The sequence below is a fragment of the Sus scrofa genome, chromosome 2 (assembly GCF_054392235.1).
Source record: "Sus scrofa isolate SSC_HxYL_T2T_F1_AM1 chromosome 2, Sscrofa_HxYL_maternal_Yorkshire_Landrace_v2.0, whole genome shotgun sequence".
Taxonomy (NCBI): domain Eukaryota; kingdom Metazoa; phylum Chordata; class Mammalia; order Artiodactyla; family Suidae; genus Sus; species Sus scrofa.
In genome coordinates, this window is record NC_139384.1 from 36,028,805 (window position 1) to 36,048,839 (window position 20,035).

Here is a 20,035-nt window from a genome sequence, read left to right on the forward strand (position 1 = left end):
GCCAACTTTTAGTGCGCACTTGGTTTAAGTTCAGCTAGCATTAATGGCTTTGCTCTGTGGCATCTGAATCCATGGTGTGTAGGCATGTCAGCAGGTGTGGTGAGAGAGGGCCAAGATCTCAGATAAGAGGGGTAAATCAACTGCTGTCCTTTTCAGGTCTTCTTCTGTGTTAAAGGATTTGCCCTTGGCACCACCGTGGCTGAAGTGGCATTCCAGAAGGAGAAAAAGAACAAAAAAATCCTATGACACCAAAGATGAGAAGAGCCATGACTTTGGTGGAGGAAATAATGACATATATTTTGTCAGGGTCCTTTCCAACCCTCAGGTTACCCTAGCCTGAATTTCTAGTTCTATTGTTTCTCAGACATGCAGGTTGGTTTTGGACAGGAGTTGATGATTTATCGAAAAGGAAATAAGCTCCTGTTTTATCCCAGTATAGCCAAATATTTAAATGTATATATGCATCTCATTCACAAGGTATTTCTGATGGTTCTTGGTATCATTACTGAGCATTTGCTGTAAAAGACCATGTTAATAGAAATTACGGCCTCTCACATTTTCTTGTAAGAGTAATTCCTTTTGTAGTTCTTAATTATAATAGAATTCCTTTAAATTTTTTGGCCCTTGGAAGTTTATATTTTAAAAAGTTTTGGTTTTGTGGTTGTTTGCAAAGGAGCCTATTTGAGGTTCTCCTCCTTTTTTTTTTTTTTTTTGTCTTTTTTTAGGGCCGCACCTGTGGCACATGGAGGTTCCCAGGCTAGGGGTCTAATAGGAGCTGTAGCCGCCGGCCCACACCACAGCCACAGCAACGCGGGATCTGAGCTGAGTCTGCGACCTACAGCACAGCTCACGGCAACGCCAGATTCTTAACCCACTGAGCAAGGCCAGGGATCGAAACCGCAACCTCATGGTTCCTAGTCGGATTTGTTAACCACTGCGCCACCACAGGAACTCCTCCCCTCCCTTTTTTTTAAAAAAAATTTTATTGGTTGTCTTACAATATTGTGTTTAAGGTGTACAGCAAAGTGAATCAGTTATACATATACATAGATCCTCCCCTCACTTTTGTTTTAGTGACTCTGTATGTGTGTTCTAACATAAGTAGCATAATCTCCGATATTTCATCTTCCTTCTCTGACTGCTTAACTGACCTTCATAACTAAGAATTCAGAGGGAAAACTCCTAAACCTCTCAATCTTAAATTTCGCCTTTTTGGTATACAGTTTTGAAACATATACAGGAATGTAACCACCACCACCATCAAGATCGAGAACATGAGAGTTCCCTGGTGGCTCAACAGGTTAGGGGTCTGGTGTTATCACTGCTGTGGCTCAGATCACAGCTGTGTCATGGGTTCAGTCCCTGGCCTAGGACTTCCTTATGCTTCAAGCATGGCCAAAACAAACAAACAAACAAAACAAAACCACCAGTCAAGAAACAAAAACCCCTAAGATTTAGAACATCTCCATCCCTCCCTCTGCACCCTTTGTAGTCAACCCTTCTCTTCACCTGTGGTCCCTGGCAACTCACGATCTATTTTCTACCTTGGGTCTCTTATTTTATTTTATTTATTTTTGTCTTTTTTTTTTTTTTTTTTTTTTTTGCTATTTCTTGGGCTGCTCCCGAGGCATATGGAGGTTCCCAGGCTAGGGGTCGAATCAGAGCTGTAACCACCTGCGTACGCCAGAGCCACAGCAACTCGGGATCCGAGCTGTGTCTGCAACCTACACCATAGCTCACGGCAATGCCAGATCGTTAACCCACTGAACAAGGGCAGGGACCGAACCCGCAACCTCATGGTTCCTAGTCAGATTCGTTAACCACTGCGCCATGAGGGGAACTCCGGGTCTCTTATTTTATATTGTTTTGCATTTACCAGAATGTTATGTGAATGGACTGTAACAGATGTAGTCTTGTGCCTAGCTTCTTTTACTTATCATAATGCATTTGAGAGTCTACAATGTTGGGTTTGTTTGTTTTGGCTGCAGCAAGCAGCAGCTTGGTGTGGGATCTCAGTTTCCAGATCAGGGATTGAACCTGGGCCACAGCGGTGAAAGTGCTGAGTCATAACTACTAGACCAACCGGGAACTCCCTTTTTTTTGGGCCAGAGACTACCATGTTGTTGCATGTGTTGGTATGTATACTCCTTTTTGTTGTTGAGGCATATTCCACTGTATGATGTACCACAATTTGTTTATCCATTCCTCCTGTTGAGGGACATCTGCCTTGTGTCCAGTTCTTGGTAGTTACGAATAAAGCAACTATAAATATGCACATAGAGGTTTTTGTATGAACGTAAGGTATTCATTTCCCTGGTGTAAATACCTAGAAGTGAGATCCTGGATCATTTGGTGAGTATATGTTCATAAAAAAATGTTGGTCTATGGAGTTCCTGTTGTGGCTCAGAAGTAACAAACCCGACTAGTATCCATGAAGATGCAGGTTTGATCCCTGGCCTCACTCAATGGGTTAAGGATCTGGCATTGCCGAGAGCTTCAGTGTAGGTCAGAGATGTGTCTTGGATCCTGAGTTGCTGTGGCTGTGGTGTAGGCCTGCAGCCGCAGCTTCAGTTAGACCCCTAGCCTGGGAACCTCCATATGCTGCAGATGCAGCCCTTAAAAAAAAAAGCAAAAAAAAAGAGAAAATGTTGATCTAGATTTTAGTGTCTTAGAGGTTTGATATCACTAATTATGTATAACCTCAATATACGGTGAACATGGTACATATGTGGTATTCACAAGAGCTGTTAATAAGTGATTATGTTTAAGTGTCTGTATTTTTACAAGGGTAGAATTGTTAACCTTCTTTTAGCTACGAGGCATTTAACCATGATACCCCAAGGACTCATGTAGAAATGATACCAATGTGGAGCATGTTGTTGACAGTGAAAAAACTGAAGTATTAGCGTATGTGTTTGAAAAATCTGATTCAAGAAAATGGAGATTTGCTGAGGGGTTGCTAGGCCTACATGTGTATTAGGCATGTTACATATGGCATGGTTCCCATTTTTAAAGCTGAGCAATCAGAGGTTGGCAAGGGTTAGGTAACTTGCACTAACATCCCAGTTAGTGGGTGGTAGTTGGTGTTTGGTATTTGCTTGTCCATCCTGTAGTTACCTGGAATAGTTGACAGTTTCAGAGAAGAGGTAAGAGTTAAAATGAGAAATGAAATGGTGAGAGGTGACAGATTGTATTACAGGGGAAAAAACAAATCAGAATTGAAAATAAAGCATTCAAAAAAAAGCATACATACCTGTTTGGGTATATAGTGGGGACTGTGACTTGATCTGTGTAAGCTGTGTTAAAAAATCAATTTACTGGGGGAGGTCCCTTCATGGCGGAAGTTCCCATGGTGGCTCAGTGGTAATGACTAGGATCCATGGGGATTCGGTTTTGATCCCTGGCCTCTCTCAGTGAGTTAAGGATCTGGTGTTGCTGTGAGCTGTGGTGTAGGCCAGCATCTATAGCTCCCATTTGACCCCTAGCTTGGTACTTCCATTTGCCATGTGGCCCTGAAGGAAAAACAAAAATCAATTCGCTGGGTGAAATTAAGTTGTCTTTCATTCAGTGCAGAATTTTTTAAACAGTCTCTCTCACTTGGTCTCCTTGCTTTCTGAACATCTTCGTTACAAAGCTTTCACATCATTTTCTAGGTTAATGGTGTTTTTCTGAGTCAGGAAAAGAAATACCCGTTGTGTGCATTTTGGCTTGCTTTTTCTTTTGTGGAAGTCCCTTAGATGGTATATGAGGATCAGATCCGTTGACATACTCACTTTTCTGTTTCTTAAGGAACAAACTTCTGAATGTTCTTTAAACCAAAACCCCCAAGTAAATGAAAAAGCAAGTGTGCAGTGTGATGGTTTCCATATAGCTGCCCCCTTTTGCTTACTGGAATTTCCTGCCTCTCCTGTTGAAGATGTTTTTATAGGGAAGTCAGCATAAAAGTGAATCACCCATGAGCCTTTTTTTCCCCCCAAGGCATTTCATGTAGTCAACTTGGTATTAATTTAGCTGGTACTCCTCAGTTGACTTGAACACCGTGTTTTTGGATTGTGAGCTGATGTTTATTAAGCTGTTAATATTTTACAGACTGGATGGGTTCCTGTTTAAATCTACGTACTCTTTCCTTTAGCAGCAGGTCTGTTCACAATTGAATCTGTGAATTCTGATTTTGAATGAAGCAGCCGCATCTTGGCGAGTCATTTACTGGATAACTCTACAGGTTGTCTTCTTGCTGCATTTAGCTATTTTAATGCACCTAAGTTGGATTCTTTGTCATGAAGACCTTCTTTATGGTCTGTCTCACCATTCAGATAAACTATCACGATCATCTTGTCATTAACACAGACATTACAAGTAATAAATGTCATTGAGCACTAGGTGAAGCACCCTACATACACCATTTTGATATTCCTAGCAGCCCTCTAAAGCATGTGTGGGTTTTTTTTTTTTTTTTTGTCTTTTTAGGGCTGCATATGTGGCATATGGAGGTTCTCAGGCTAGGGGTCAAATCAGAGCTCCAGCGGATGGCCTATGCCACAGCCACAGCAACGCTGGATCTGAGCTGTGTCTGCAACCTACACCACAGCTCACGGCAATGCTGGATCCTTAACCCACTGAGCCAGACCAGGGATCAAACCCTTGTCCTCATGGATACTAGTTGGGTTCGCTACCATTGAGCCACGACGGGAGCTCCCATGTGCTTTTATTCTCCATCTTAGTGATTGGGAGCCTCCAGAGGGTGAGGCCACACAGGTAGTAAATGAGGTTTTGTGGATGGGGTGTTGGATCTTGTTTTATCAGACCAGGGTCATTTAATTGGGTGGGTTGCATGACGGTATCCTTTAGTGCTCTTCCTAGATGCAGGCAATTCTCTGTCTTGTATATTGTGGGTATTATGAACCTCTTGCTTTATAGATGAGGAATTAGTTCTAGAGAAGTTAAATCTGTTTTGTCCTCCACTTGAATGTTCTCAGCTTCTTAGAATGTAGATTTGGAGCCTTCAAAATCTTCAAGGTCTTTGGTGCAGTGGTCTTAAAAGTCTCATGTGTGTTATGGGCCAATCATCAAAGAGGCTATATTTACATATATATGTGTTCCCAATAAATAAATAAATAAATTTATATATACATGTATATATTTATGTTTGTATGTTTATAGACCTGATATCTTTTTATTATTTGCTAAACATTTCAACTATGTAAAATAATAACCAAATTTTTGCTAATATTTTTCCAACTTTCCCTCCTTTTTTTGTCCACTTCCCTTAATAAGTGGTAGAAAACAGTTGATCTGGCTCACAGTCCCCATTTAAAATGGAAAAAATCCAGTTACATTTAGCTGTATGACTTACCCAGACCATTGGTTGCCCTCCAGAATATGTCGACAAAACAAAGCAGAAGGAAGGACTTTTACAGAGTATATGGTCTTCTCTTTGACTATGTAAACCTTTAATATTTAATGGGACTTGTGACTTATGTTGCTTGTGGCTTATGCTTATCAGATGCTAAGATTTCCTGTGTTTCTTCCTTGTCTTTTGTCCAGTTTTTCAGGGCCCAGTACTTCATTGAAATTGTAGGAGATAGTTAATTTGTGAAGATAAATAAAAAGGTTTCCTGCAAATAATTTTATCAGTTCAAATTATTTTTTGAGAGCTGCTAATATTGGTGTGATGACTCATGGAATCAGTAGGTCTTCAGCTCTAAAGTAATAATTACTTATTGAGGTAATAAGTCATTACTTTAAAATTGATTAGTTCAACATATACTTATTAAATATTAATAATTGTTTTGGGGAGTTCCCTGGTGGTACAGTGGGTTAAGGATCCAGCATTGTCATTGCTGTGGCCTAGGTTGCTGCTATGGTACAGGTTCCATCCCTGGCCTTGGAATTTCCACATGCCACGAGCATGGCAAAAAAACTCTGTTCTTGGTGCTGGGGACACAGATCTCTGATGACATCTGACCGTGTCCCTGTCCTCATGTAACTTATTTAGCAGGGGGTAGGGATGGTGGTAGACAATTAAAAAAATAAAAAAATAAACACAATAGATATATGAGGTCACATGATATTAAATAATTTCAAGAAAAATAAAGCAGCATGAAGGGGCCTCACCATTTAAGTAGGGTGGTCAGGGAAGTCTTACATTTTGAAGTGGTTAAGATAATTACTGATTAAGAGGATCAGTCAATGTCTTTTGGAATATGAATCCATCTTAAGCAGTGACAAAATAAGATTTTAAAAGCTCCCCACCTCCTAATTATAACTTAGTTAAAACACAAAAAGATTTGTTACATGCCATAATAAACTAGAATATCAATACAGTGGACTACTGCGTAGCAATAAGATAACCAACTATTGATACATGCACTAACGTGGATCGCTCTCAAAGGTATTATGCTGGGTGAACAGCCAATCCCAGAGGTTATGTATGCTATGTGATTCCATTTGAAACATTCTAGAAATTATAGTGATGGAGAGCAGGTCAGTGGTTGCTAGGTTTAGAGATGAGAGAACAGTGGGACTCTGAAGGGGTAGCAGCAGGCAGTGATGGGGCAGTGATAGTAAAGAGAAATCTTTGTTTTATTTCAATTAAGTTTTAATATAGGTGCACCTGCATCTGATGCCCTAAAAGAAGGAATAGATGTGAGAGGAGTTTTCCTTGAAAGTTTTTTTTTCTTAAATAGCCACAACCTTGTGAGAGGTTCTGTTTCATTTTCCAAGCGGAAGTTTGTGGAATTGAAAGTGTCTATTTTCTGCAAAGAATTGAAAATATTCTACCAGGAGGAATTGAAAATATTAATTCTGCCCAGGGCTTTGTTTCAAGTACAATAATATGTTCGTGTGTGTATGTGGTAAAGGAACATTTCCTTACCCTGATAGTAGTGGTGATTATATGAATTCATAAGTGTGATTTAAAAAAATTAGTGCATATAAAAAGTAGTGGAATCTGAGTAGGGGTTTGTAGTTCAAAATAATAGTGTTGTACCGAAGTAAATTTGGTTTAGCTAATGTATTATGGTCATGTAAGATGTTGCCCTTGGGAAAATGGGTGAAGGATGCATAGGAACTTTGTACTATTTTTGCAACTTCTGATGAGTCTTAAATTATTTCCATCAACAAGAAAAAGAAGAAGAAATGCCCCAGATCAGTTTAGAGTCTTGAGAAATCTTAGAGAAATCTTAATCTTGGAGTTCCCATCGTGGCGCAGTGGTTAACGAATCTGACTAGGGACCATGAGGTTGTGGGTTCGGTCCCTGGCCTTGCTCAGTGGGTTAACGATCCGGCGTTGCTGTGAGCTGTGGTGTAGGTTGCAGACGTGGCTCGGATCCCGTGTTGCTGTGGCTCTGGCGTAGGCCTGCGGCTACAGCTCCGATTAGATCCCTAGCCTGGGAACCTCCATATGCCTTGGGAGCGGCCCTAGAAAAGGCAAAGGCCCTAGAAAAGGCAAAAAGACCAAAAAAGAAAAAAAAAGAAAAAGAAATCTTGATCTTGACCTCACTCCTTAAATAAGATGAGGAAACTCTGCTTCTGAGTTGAGATAATAACCTGAGGTTGCAAAGCCCAAGTCTGAATCTAGACAGTTAAAATGTCAGGTCCACATTATTTTGCTCCCTTTAAAACTTAACCAGACTTTTTTGTTTTGGCTGCACCTGTGGCATATGGAAGTTCCTGGGCCAGGGATTGAATCTGAGCCACAGCTGCAGCAACGCCAGATCCTTAACTCACTGTGCCACAGCAGGAACTCCAGAATCTAACCAATTTTAATTGCTGTTCAGCAGTTACTGAAGATAATGTGTGCATCCTGCATCTTTCTCCCCAAATTTGTCTTCCCACATCCCAACTCTGTGCATGTGTGTGTGTTTATACATGTGTGAATTCTTTTCTATGCCCTGCAGCATAGAAAGTGTAATATGTAAAGTATGCATTAGGTTTATCACTTAAATGATTTTAGCCATTATATTTGAATCAAACCCATATGCGTCTCCTATCATGGAGGTCCTTCATTACTGAGCGCCTGGTACAGTCTAAGTAGGATGGGAATGGTGTTGGATCTCTGCCTGTGAATTAGTAGCTGAGTGGTGTTTTACTTCTGATGATTCAATATATTTGCCCTAATTGCTGGATTAACCAATCTCTTGCCTCCCACAAAAAGCACACACATTTGTGTAAAGAGAGGATAAATGAATGAAGTTTTAGGGACTAATTTTTGTGGTATTTAAGCAACAATAGTTTAGATTACCCACAACCTTAATTTCCTTTCATGAGTCCTATAGATGGGCTTTGTCACCATTTACACTTGATTACTTCATTGTTAACCCCAGTGATGTGATTTAGCATGCAAAGACTTAATTATTCCTTTCTGGCCTCGTGAGAAATTTCCTTCCAATAATTGCCTCCACTGCCCTTTAGCCTCTTAAGCATTTAGTGTGTTTGGAACAACATGGTTGCTCAGTAAGCAAATCCAAGCTCAGCAGTGTCTGGAGCTGTCTTTGGACCATAATTTATACCTTTGACATAGTGACTTAGGCCTCAGTTCTTGAATGATGTGGCTGGTAGATTCTTCGTTAAAGCAGCAGTGCGATGGCTGTGTCTGAAGTTGCAGGAAGAGAAAGTCATGACTAAACTGGCCTAGATAATTCTCTTGTAGTCTCTCTTTTCAAAGTTAACATGTCCTTATTTTAAGTGAACAGTTATGCCAGCTTCGGAAATAAGATTAGACTCGTAACAGCAAACATGTTTTTCGTAAGGCAGTCACAGGTTGACCTTGTCACAGTATAGAGGAGACCCATTACGTAATAGATCCCTGTCAAGAGTGGACTCAGACTCCTGGGATGAAACAAAGAGGTTTATGTGGGGTTGGCAAAGAGGTGTCTTTGTTTTAGTTTGTTTAGTTTTTAATATAGGTATTGTTGCATCTAGTGCCCTCAAATAAGGAACAGAGGTCAGGGCTGAGTTTTCCTTGAGAGTACTTTTTTTTTTTTTTCCATTTCAAAGCCACAACATTATGGGAGGTTCTATTTCATTTTCCAAGTGGAAGTGTGTGGAAGTGAACGTGTCTATTTTCTGCAAGAAATTGAAAATATTCTGCCAGGAGGAATTTCAAGTATTAATTCTGCCCAGGGCTTTGTTTCAAGTAGAATAATATGCCTGTGTCTCTATGGACAATTTACAAGGTTACAATCTGTTATTTGGTGGGGGCAACATAGTTTCAGAGCTTTCCCTCCCAGGTCCCTGGCACCCAATGTCAAGATTCTATCCCTTCCCATTTCCTTGAACAATACTAACTGCTCCATTTGTCTCAGAGAAGGTCCAGAATGACAATGGCATCATAGAGTCATTCAATATTATAAATGTAAATGTATGTCAGTCTGTTTTGGGTATAGCTACACTGTTAGAAAATAAAATATCACATTTATTGCATTAGTTAAAAATTTTTTAAGGGAGATGTTTTATGTACACATAAATAACTTTGTTTTCCATGATTACAAGACATTTTTGCTGTAAGTGATCAGTTTTTAGGAGAAACAACTCATTTTGCTAACATAAGGGATAAATCGAAGGAATACTTACGACGTAGGTAATAAAGCATATCTGGTTTTTAATTGGCTGGGGAATTATTTATGGCAGAAACAATTGAAGCCCACCTGTAATATATTTCCTGGAGTATTTTGAGAGTTTAAAATTTGCAGCATAGTATAGACATTTGCTGTTTGATTTCTGTAATAGCTCAAGGAACAGAATTTTGCTCATAAATGGTATTTTCATATTTTAATGCAATCATCAAAATAGATTCCTACTAAACTTAGTAATCCTGATACTATGATAAATTCAGCACTATTAATTTTAAACTCTCAGGGATCTTTTACAGATTCATTATATTTAGGTAGCATTGATTATTTTGCAGTAACTATCTGAATGCTCGACACCACTTTCTCCTGGATGAAGAAAATAGGACTCTGGACACAGTTTGATTTCTTATTATAGTTTAGTTAACTTACTGTCAGATATTGTCAACTAGGTAAAAATTTTCCCCTCCATTTGTGTATTTCCATGGAAAAATGAGAAAAGTGCCAAAATTTATCATGGTGGTTTGTCTTTTGTTTTGTATGAATTTGCAATATCCATGAGAGAGTGAGAAAAGATGTTTGTTGGTGGTCTGGTCTAGTAACCGAAGAGGAAAGAGACAGTGTCCCTGCCTGCCCTCAGGAAGCTTCCTCCGCTGGTTGGTTTCAGAGTTAATTTCTATTTTTCTCTTATTAGTCTCCTCTGAAGAGAACAGGATGCTGTGAATCTGCCTGACCTTGTCAAATGCAAATATTCATTGGTAGCTTTACTGCATTATTCAGACTCTCACGAAGTTAGTGTTTTATAACAAAAGAAATTGGGTCATGAGCAAACGTGTGGCAAAATCATTTTGTTTCCATAATGTTCTTTTTAACTCAAAAAGAGCTAAAACACTGAATGATTTATTTAAATTTAATTGTGGTTTTTTAAAACAGCAATGATTTCATTAAGGTAGATCTTAACTAGAATTGCAACATTTAAACAAGTGATTCTGTTTTTGGCAGTAAATAAAGTCTTTGAAAAGCACATGATGGAAACAGTTATTTTGCTACACATTTGTTCATGACCCACTTTTTTTTTTTTTTTTTTTTAATTTCATGTGCAAATAGTTTTGACTCTTACAGGGCTCCAGAGAGCAATGGCTGTTGTCAGAGGACCAGGCTATGGACCTGGAGCCAGTACATGTGCTGTATCAGCGTGATTAGTAAGAGTTAGAATTACAGGCTTCATTGAAGTATATGAAATACAACGTCCTTAAACTCTCTTACTTGCTCTTCCCAAAGCAAAATGAGACACATTGTACATAAGTTTCTTAAATAGCTGGTGATGTAATACACTGTTGAGAAAATGCATATCAGTCAAACATATTGTGAAAGCATAACGTCAGCCGTCAATACCATAGGCATGTATTTCCAGATGCCTCTTGCTCAGAGTCGCTTGTAAGCGCCACAGGGGCAGGAATGAAGTCACACACAGCATCTTTTTTAGCTCTTCCCTTGCGTATCTTTATGCCTTGTACATGATATACCCTTAAATGTTGAATAAATGTAAAGACATTGAAAGATTGCCTTTGGAAATGGACGTAATAAACTAATAGGCTTAGCACAAGTTTATTCCATGAGCATTGAGTGTGTGCCTGTTTTTCCAGGTGTGCTCCAGCCTTCGTGGGGGGAGGAGGGAAGGGAAGGATGATGCTTCCTGTCTTAACACTGATTGAGCTCCCTCGTGTGCCAGGCATTGTGCGGAGAACTTTACATCTCCCAGTTCACTTGATGATCCTCACTGCAACCTTAAGAGAAAGGTATTTTTTATCCCCAGGTTAAGCTCACAACGCTGAGGCACAAGACACTTTGGCCACACATCCGAGGCCATATTTTAGAATCTTTAACAAGGATTTGAACCATCCTGGTGTTACTCTGGGGCTCGTGTCCTCCTCCACTCTGCCGCCCCTGGCTCCCAAGTGGCCATGGGTAACCCGCTTTGGTGGAGAAGATAGACATAAACACAAATAAAATCCAGTGTGGGAGGGCCATCAGGAGGGACAAACAAAGGGCAGTGGGAGCAAAGAGGAAGGGATCTTGCTCTGCTTTGGGGAGCTGGGAGGCTTCGCAGCAGAGGTGACATTTGAGCTGGGTCATTTAGTCTTCTGCGGGCAGCTGCCCGAGTGCTGCCTCGTTTGAAATAAGCACATTTACAAGAGAATAGTGGAGCACATTCTCCTTGATGGATTGGATTGACAGTTTGGAAGTAACTCCCCAGAATGATGGCTTTGTTAGGTATTTGTTCTCCGAGAACCCTACCTGCCACTCCCCTTCAGTGAATTGTGGCTAGAAAGCTGTCACATTAAGCTGTCACTCAGGATATTTGCGAGAGGGGGGAGGTAGGAACAAATTATGGGCAGGACTAGGTATTTTCAGAACAGTCTCCAACCCGGAAAGATTGTATTTCAGAGCGTTTAAAAATGAACACAACAGCCTTTTAAAAGTTGTGCAAAAGGAAAATTGAATAATGAAAAGTTAATTAGGCTATGGAGGATTTTAAAAGCTAGGCATTCTGATTCATATCCACCTTAATATGTGAAGCTTTGTTAAAGCCAAGACAGGAAAAAAAAAAAAAAAAAAAAAAAAAAAAGGCCCAAGTCAATTATTGAACCACACAAGTTCTTATAGAAATTGCTTAACTGTGAAAATGTTTTATTTTTTTCTCTATGATATTTAAGGAGTTTATAAGAAGCAGTTTCAATTCCAACTTTTGGTCCCTATTGACTAGCTGTTTGCTTGAAGAATACCTCATGCGTTTTGCTCTTTCTTTTGGTGTGTGTATGTTAGGCTACTGAAAGGTTTAGGAGCCCACTCTCGATCGTTCTAAATGAGGTCTGCTAACAGTTTTATTTCTGGAGAAATGGTTGCACAGCACTTCTCCAAGTTGGCACTGTCCTCTCCTGCTCAGGCTCCTGCTTCCCCCACCTCCCCCCACCTCCCTTCTAAACAACCCCTCCTTCATCCTCCACTCCCCAAGCCTGAAATGCAAAGAACTGGCTTTGTTACTGATGATAATATTTAAGCTCTAAAATTTTAACAGTATTTCAGTTGCAAATAAATGGAAATTGTGTATTCTGTTTAATGTGTCTCAGAAAATCCCCGCTATTTTTTTTCTTTAAATACAAGAAAACAGGCGTGTAATGCCTCATTGAAAAAGGCCTGTAGGGGTGCTTTGTGCAGGTCTTAATTAAGGGCTTTGAAAGGCCAAACAAAAGGAAAAAGGAAAATGCTACAGGGTTATTGTTATTCCACCCCATTGGCTCAGCTAGCTGACCATCCATTGGAGCATTTTGTCCATTTTGAAACTGAATGACACTTTTGTTCGTGATTAACAGAGGTGAAAGAAGCCAATTATTGGGCCGTCTTTTTCCATAGAGCAGCTGCTGTTGGATTTAACTGCAGGCAAATATGGCCTTTTACTACCACAAGGATGTTGTGATGACAGTTTATTTTTATATAACTGTGTGGTGGAAAACAAAATCTGTCTGACTCCTGTTATGAATATGCCCTGGAATTTATCATGAAAGGGTGATTTTCATGTTCTAGCTATTCCACAGTTCTTAAAAATAATATCGTGTGTGTGTGTAAAATACATATATGTTTTTAGACAGCTTTTTAGGTATGAGTCCAACATGAAAGTTATATAAGGTATTTGTTATCTGTCAGCTGCTTCAACTTTTCCCTCAATTAATTTTAATAGTTCCCCCCTTGTTAAAGTTGCAGAGTAATTATTTGGGAGAGGGGTTGGTGTTGCCCCAGTCTTAAGCCCTTTTTGGTATATAGACTACTTAGGTGGGACAAATGAGTCTGAGAGACCACCTACTCATTAGTGCAGATGACCAGTGCCTCTAACTTTCTGCTGTAGGAATGTGACTTGGGCGGACTCTCCTGTAAGCCTTGGTAGTAAATGAACTTGTAATAATGGGGTAGAGTGGGGGGAGGGGCACAGGGATCTGCTCTTTGGATCCACCCTGCTCTGATTCACTCTTAGGTGACGGGGCAGGAGGTGGGGCTTGGGGCACCAGGGTGAGCTCTGATTTCCCTCACTAAGACTCCACGTCTCTGTTTTTATCTTTTGAGGCATCCTGGTGCAATGGACAAGGCACCATGTCCAGGTTCCTTGAGGAAATGTCTCAACCTGGCTGAGCCTCAGTTTATTCCTCTTGTTGGTGTTAATAACGCCTGTCTTTCAGAGTCGTTGTGAGAATTAAGTGAGTTGAGCATGTTATGTGTCTTAGCGCAGTGCCTGCTCCTACGAAATGTGAAACTGGGTCCCCCTAAAACCAAGTTTATGATTAACCTCTCTAAAACTTTTTGCCCTCTCTTGTTCCCGTCCCTTGTTCCCCTCAGAATTGAGGAGTATTAAGGAAAAGGGGATTGAAGCTTTGTAGGACCCTGCAGTGCCCTCCTGGATTCAAAAGGCCCTCCTTGCTCCCTGTTTCTTGTTTGTAGAAAAAAGCTTTAGTCTCCTAGGCCTTCCCTGAGTTCCAAAGAGTAGACTCAAGTATAATCGTTACTAATCAGTAAAGTGAGGGAATGTGGAAACAAGGAAAAGTGGTTAAACAGGAAAGGTAATGGTAGCTTGAACCATAGTTCAGCAATAAAATAGAATGCTGTTTCTTCCTTCAGGGATATTTATAACAATCTGATCTTTGACATGTTCTCCAACAACTAAGACCCCCACCCAGATGGAGGACGGTGACTAAGGGCTGACCACAAGCACCTAGACCCTAGACCAGTTGAAGTGGGAGGTTGACGATTAAGATTTCCAGAGCATCACCTGGTTACCTACCACCAACCAATCAGAAAAAAGTTCACAAGCATCTGCCCTCACCCCAAACGTTGCCTTTAAAAATCCTCCCCTGAAAGCCATTTTGGAGTTTCGAGTCTTTTGAGCACAAATGGCCTGTTCTCCTTGCATAGCACCCTGCAAGAAATGCTGTACTTTCCTTCGCCACAGCCTGGTGTTAGTAGATGGGCTTTGCTGCATGATGGGCCAATGGACCCAAGTTCGGTTTGGTAATAAATGTTGAATCTGTGCTAATTCCCTTTTTAGGTATGAGGAGTCACCTCATTCCTAAATCTGAAGCCAAAGGGTAAGAGTCCAGTAACTTTGCTTCTTACCAAATTTGTTTCTTTCTTAACTAGATTTTCTAGTAGCAGAGGGTTGAGTTTTCTGGGATGATTTAATGAGAATAAATGGTTTCCCTCTGCAGCCCTCTTTTAATCCTTGGCCTAAGACAGAACCAGCATGGTTCCTCCCTGCTTTGCAGACCCTCTGGGAACCTCCTGGAATATTGACTTGTTCTTGGAGAATCATTGTCATCATTCATTTAGGAGTCTTCTCAGGCCTAGCTCTGTCTTACTCTGCAACCCTGGGAAAGTCACTTCTGTGTGTCCTTATGGGCCAAGTAGGGGTAAGAACACTTAACTCACTTCCCATTTTGCAGGTCCGTTTTGAAGAGGATTACCTCATAGATGGTTTTCACTACATTAAAATGGAAGGCCATGGTCCCCCAAATTGTACAACAAAATAAAATATGACTTTACAGCTGGGTAGGTAGCCTGGTCGTGCAGGTGCAGGGAATTAAGTTTCACTTGGACAAGCTTTTTAATATTGAAGTTGTGTTTGGGGCCCACTGGGGTCTTGGGATAACATTTTTACACCCAGGGAAGAGAGTACTTTTGCTATGAAGAGGTGGTGGTGGAGGTGGGTTGTGTGTGTCTCTTCTCCCTAATTTGGTTTCCCAATCCTCTTTTCCAACCCAAATCTTTGCCCCATGTTCTTTCTAACTCTCCTTCTCAGGTTGATACATTTTCCTATATCCTCAGCCTCTTTACCGGTTCTTTCCCAAGGGTGCTCATTCTTTGCAGCCTTTTGGTTCCATGCCTCTCATCTTCCCACACTGTTAACAAGAGTAGCATTGAACTTCTTGCCCTGCCCTATTTCTGCCTGGGGCTCATCAGGCTTCCCCCTTCACTTACAACCCCTGCTCCCTTGGTGGTACATGACCTTCAGTTCTGACCCCTCACTAGTACTGTCGTCGGCTGGCTTCTTGCTCCGCTCCGTCTAAAATAGAATTAGGTGCTAAGCTCTGGGTCTTCTCATTTCTGCCACCCCTGTGCTACCATAAATCCTGTCATTTATACCACTGGGAATTCCTTCCAACACACTTGCCTCTCATTTCATTTCTCTCCATTACACTGGCGAGCCCTGGTTCTACTCCACTGCAGTCATTTTCTCCCAAGGCCACAGCCTGGACCTTGCTAACACCCCAAGCTGCTAAATACCTCTTGACCATTACTGCTACTACTACTACTGCTACTGCTTCTTCTTCTTCCTCTTCCTCTTCCTCTTCTCCATCTCCTTCTCCTTCTCCCTCTTCTTCTCCTTCTTTTTCTTATATTTAGCTCAATTTCTCCATCTCGGTCACTAATCAGATTTTTCAGCCTGAAGAACTCAAGTCCCTGCATCCTTTTACTTCCTCTCCATCATTTATTCATTTCTTTCCCTGGTCAGATTAAGGTCCACCATCCATTCCTTCAATCTTACCTACCTGGTATCCTTAACCTTCTCATCCTGTTGTCTTTGATTATCAGAGGTGACTTTTTGTTTAATGATGAGAATGGTCTTATTTAGTCATCTGTGCTGCTTTTTTTTTGGTGAAATATCTAGTAGGTCCCAAACTAAGTATTTATCCTATGAACCTCAGGGGAATAAAAAGTGACTTATCATTTGAGGAGGCTCACTGCTCAAATGGAATGACTTGATGGAGAATGAGCTTTGCCTTATGATGCTGTGTGGTCTTCTCAAATGTAAAACCTCTTTCTAGGAGTTCCCTTTGTGGCTCAGAGGTTAACGATCCTGATTAGAATCCATGAGGATGGGAATTCTATCCCTGGCCTTTCTCTGTAGGTCACAGACTCAGCTCAGATCCTGTGTTGCTGTGGTGTAGGCTGATAGCTGCAAGCTCCGAATTGACCCCTAGCCTGGGAACCTCCATATGCTGCGGATGCAGCCCTAAAATAGCAAAATAAATAAGTAAATAAATAAATAAAACCTGCTCTAGGTTCTAGTCACTGTATAATGAGACTACTTGATTATGTGATTTCCCCCAATTTTTTTCTAGACCTTCACATGGATGATACTAATTACATCATCTGTAATGTAACTTGCATGACTCGATAAAAAACTAATCTTCTCTAACTCTCCATTTCCTTAGCTATATCACTTGAGGTAAGTCAGGCGACTGTTCTGTACCTCAGATTCCCCATTTTTTGTTTGTTTGTTTTCATGGCCACAGGTGTGGCATGTGGAAGTTCCCAGACTAGGGGTAGAATTGGAGCTGTACTTCCTGGTCTATACCACAGCCACAGCAATGCCAGATCCAAGCCTTGTCTGTAATATACACCACAGCTGTCGGCAGTGCAGGATCCTTAACCCACTGAGCAGGGCCAGGGATTGCACCCACATCCTCATGGATGCTAGTCAGGTTCGTTTCTGCTGAGCCACAGCGGGAACTCTAGTCTTCCCATTTTTAAAAAGGAACACTCTCCCAGCATTGCCTGCCTCAGAAGGTTGTTGTGAAGTTCACATAATAGCAGGAGTGTAAAAGTAAGATCTAGGCAGTGCTTCTCAATGATGCCACTGAGATGTGTCTATGAGTCACCAGGAGGGTGAGTAAAACTCAGATAGCTGGCCTCCAGCCCCAAAGTGTCTGATTCAGTAGACCTGGGGTAGAGACAGTAATTTGCATTTCTAACAGCTGGCAATGCTGATGCTGCTGGTCCTGAGAGCACTCTAGATATATGGGATATTACCTTCTTACCCTCCCAGACTGTTCCATGTAGGTATGTCACCATACTTTTTAGTTAAGAAATCAGGACAAGCCTGAAGGTCTTTGTTGGGAACAGAGTTACAAATTAATTGGAATTTGAACTCTTCTTGAGCATCTTGAACTCACTCTTGTCTTGTGTGTAAGTATGTAAAACTACACTTCTCCAAGAATCAACTTGTGGAAATAATTGACCTTGGGTTGAAAGCGTACTCAGTAGTAGTACTATACCATGTAAAACCAGAATCTTTTTCCATAAGGTGTCTGTAAATAAGAGATCTCAAAAATAGGAAGACCCTTCCTTTTAAAGGAGGCGCCACCTAGAAAACTCACAATGGCATGGGAATTATTTCCATCAGGTTTCGCAGACTGGAGCTGGAGGTGGCTTTTGGAATGAGTTTGGAGAAGGATCATCTCTGGGGCATGCAGGTGTATTCCCTCCCACGTTCTCCAGGCCCCTATACACCCCTTCATCCTGCTTAAGATGCACTATAGAAACTGTTCCTCAAGGAACATTAGCAAATGATTATTCGTATTAAAACATCATTCCCTAGGGTTTCTCTTTAAAGGTGCTCCAGTTTTTAAAGTATTGGATCATGACCAGCTTTATGAAAAGGCCAGGCTATGTGGAGGGAAGTAGAGCAGAAAGGGGCAGACAGAAGGAAATTTCAGATATTGGGAGCCTTGCCGATTCAAAATACACCTGAAGGAATGGAAAATGATGCAGCTACTATGGAAAACAGTATGGTAGTTCCTCAAAATTTCAAAGTGATTACCAAATGATCCAGCAATCCCACACCTACTTATATACCCAAAGATAATGAAAGCAGGTCCTAAAGAGATATTTGACCACATACATTTATAGCAGAGCTATTCACAATAGTCAAAAAGTAGAAATCACCCTGGTAGATGAATAGATAAGCAAACCATGGTATATAGAGGTACAATGGAATGTCATCCCGCCTGGAAAAAGAAGGAAATCCTGACACATGCTACATTGTAGGTGAACTTTTAAAGATATTATACTGAATGAAATAAGCCAGTCACAAAAGGATGAATACTGTATGATTCCATTCTGTATGAGGTACTTAAGACTAGTCAGATTCATAGAGACAGAACGTAGAATGGTGGTTGCCAGGGTCTGGAGGGAGTGATGAATGGGGAATTATTATTTAATGGGTACAGAGTTTCTGTTCTGCAAGATGAGAAAAATTCTGTAGATGGATGTGGTGGTGACGGTTGCTTGACAATATGAATGTACTCAATGCCACTGAATTGTATGCTTAAAGATGATTAATGCGGTTGATTTTATGTTATAATAAATAATATCTCCATTATGAAAATGTCAGTATTCTTAACTTTGGCTTTGACATTTTGGGCTGGTAATTCTTTGTTGCAGGACTGATTTCTTTTTTTCTTTCTTTTTGCCTTTTCTAGGGCCGCACTCACCGCATATGGAGGTTCCCAGGCTAGGGGTCTAATCAGAGCTGTAGCCTCCGACCTGCACCAGAGCCATAGCCAACTCAGGATCCGAACCGCGTCTGTGACCTACACCACAGCTCATGGCAACGCTGGATCCTTAACTCACTGAGCAAAGCCAGGGATTGAACCCGCAACCTTATCATTCCTAGTCAGATTCCTTAACCACTGCGCCACAACGGGAACTCCATTGTGGACCGATTTCTGAAAAATGAACTCAGTAGGATACATATAGGATATAGAATGTGTGTGTGTGTGTGTGTGTGTTTGTGTGTGTGTGTGTCTGTATAAAGAGATTTACGGTAAGGAATTGGCTGTTGCAGTTATGGAAGTTGAGAAGTCCTAAGATCTGCAATTGGTGAGCTAGACACCCAGGAGAGCTGATGGCATAGTTTCAATGTGACTCCAAATGTCTGGAAGTCAGGAGAGCTGATGGTGAGAAGGCCAGGGACCCAAGAGAGCAGGTGGTATATTCCAGGCTGAATCTGAGTCTGAAGGGAGGAGAAGACATGTCTCAGCTTGAAGAGGGGTAGAGTGAATCCACCCTCTCTCTACGTTTTGGTTCTATTCCGGTCTTCAACAGATAGGGTGAGGCCCACCCGCCTTGGGGAGGGCAATCTGCTTTACTCACTCTGCTGATTCCCATGTTAATCTCAAGCAGAAATACCCTGACAAACACATAGAATCATGTCTGTCCCAATAGTTGGTCACCTTGTGGCCCAGTCAAGTTGACACATAGAATTAACCGTTGTGGAATTCTCGTTGTGGCTCAGTGGTAGAGAACTCAACTAGGATCCGTGAAGGTGCAGGTTCGATCCCTGACCTCACTCAGTAGGTTAAGGATCTGGTGTTTCCGTGAGCTGTGGTGTAGGTCGCAGACGTGGCTTGCATCTGGCATTGCTGTGGCTGTGGTGTAGGCCGGCAGCTGCTGCTCTGATTCAACCTCTAGCCTGGGAACCTCTATTTGCTGCAGGTATGCCCCTAAAAAAAGACCCCCCTCAAAAATTAACCATTGCAGAGCCTCTCCTATGCTTTGAAGGAAGTTGAGCACCATCCCGAGCCCCTACTTATTAGATGAACCCCCATTTCTCCAGTTAGGACAACTAAAAATAT

General features: G+C 41.2%; 1 protein-coding gene and 1 long non-coding RNA gene across 3 annotated transcripts in view; both read left to right on the forward strand.

Moving 5' to 3' along the window:
• LGR4 (leucine rich repeat containing G protein-coupled receptor 4) overlaps positions 1-20,035 on the forward strand; it is a 107,066-nt gene that overhangs the window by 12,232 nt on the left and 74,799 nt on the right. The window lies entirely within an intron of this gene.
• On the forward strand, positions 14,149-19,927 carry LOC146405322 (uncharacterized). Its single transcript, XR_014837161.1, has 2 exons — positions 14,149-18,986; positions 19,783-19,927. It is a non-coding gene; the product is annotated as an uncharacterized LOC146405322 (long non-coding RNA).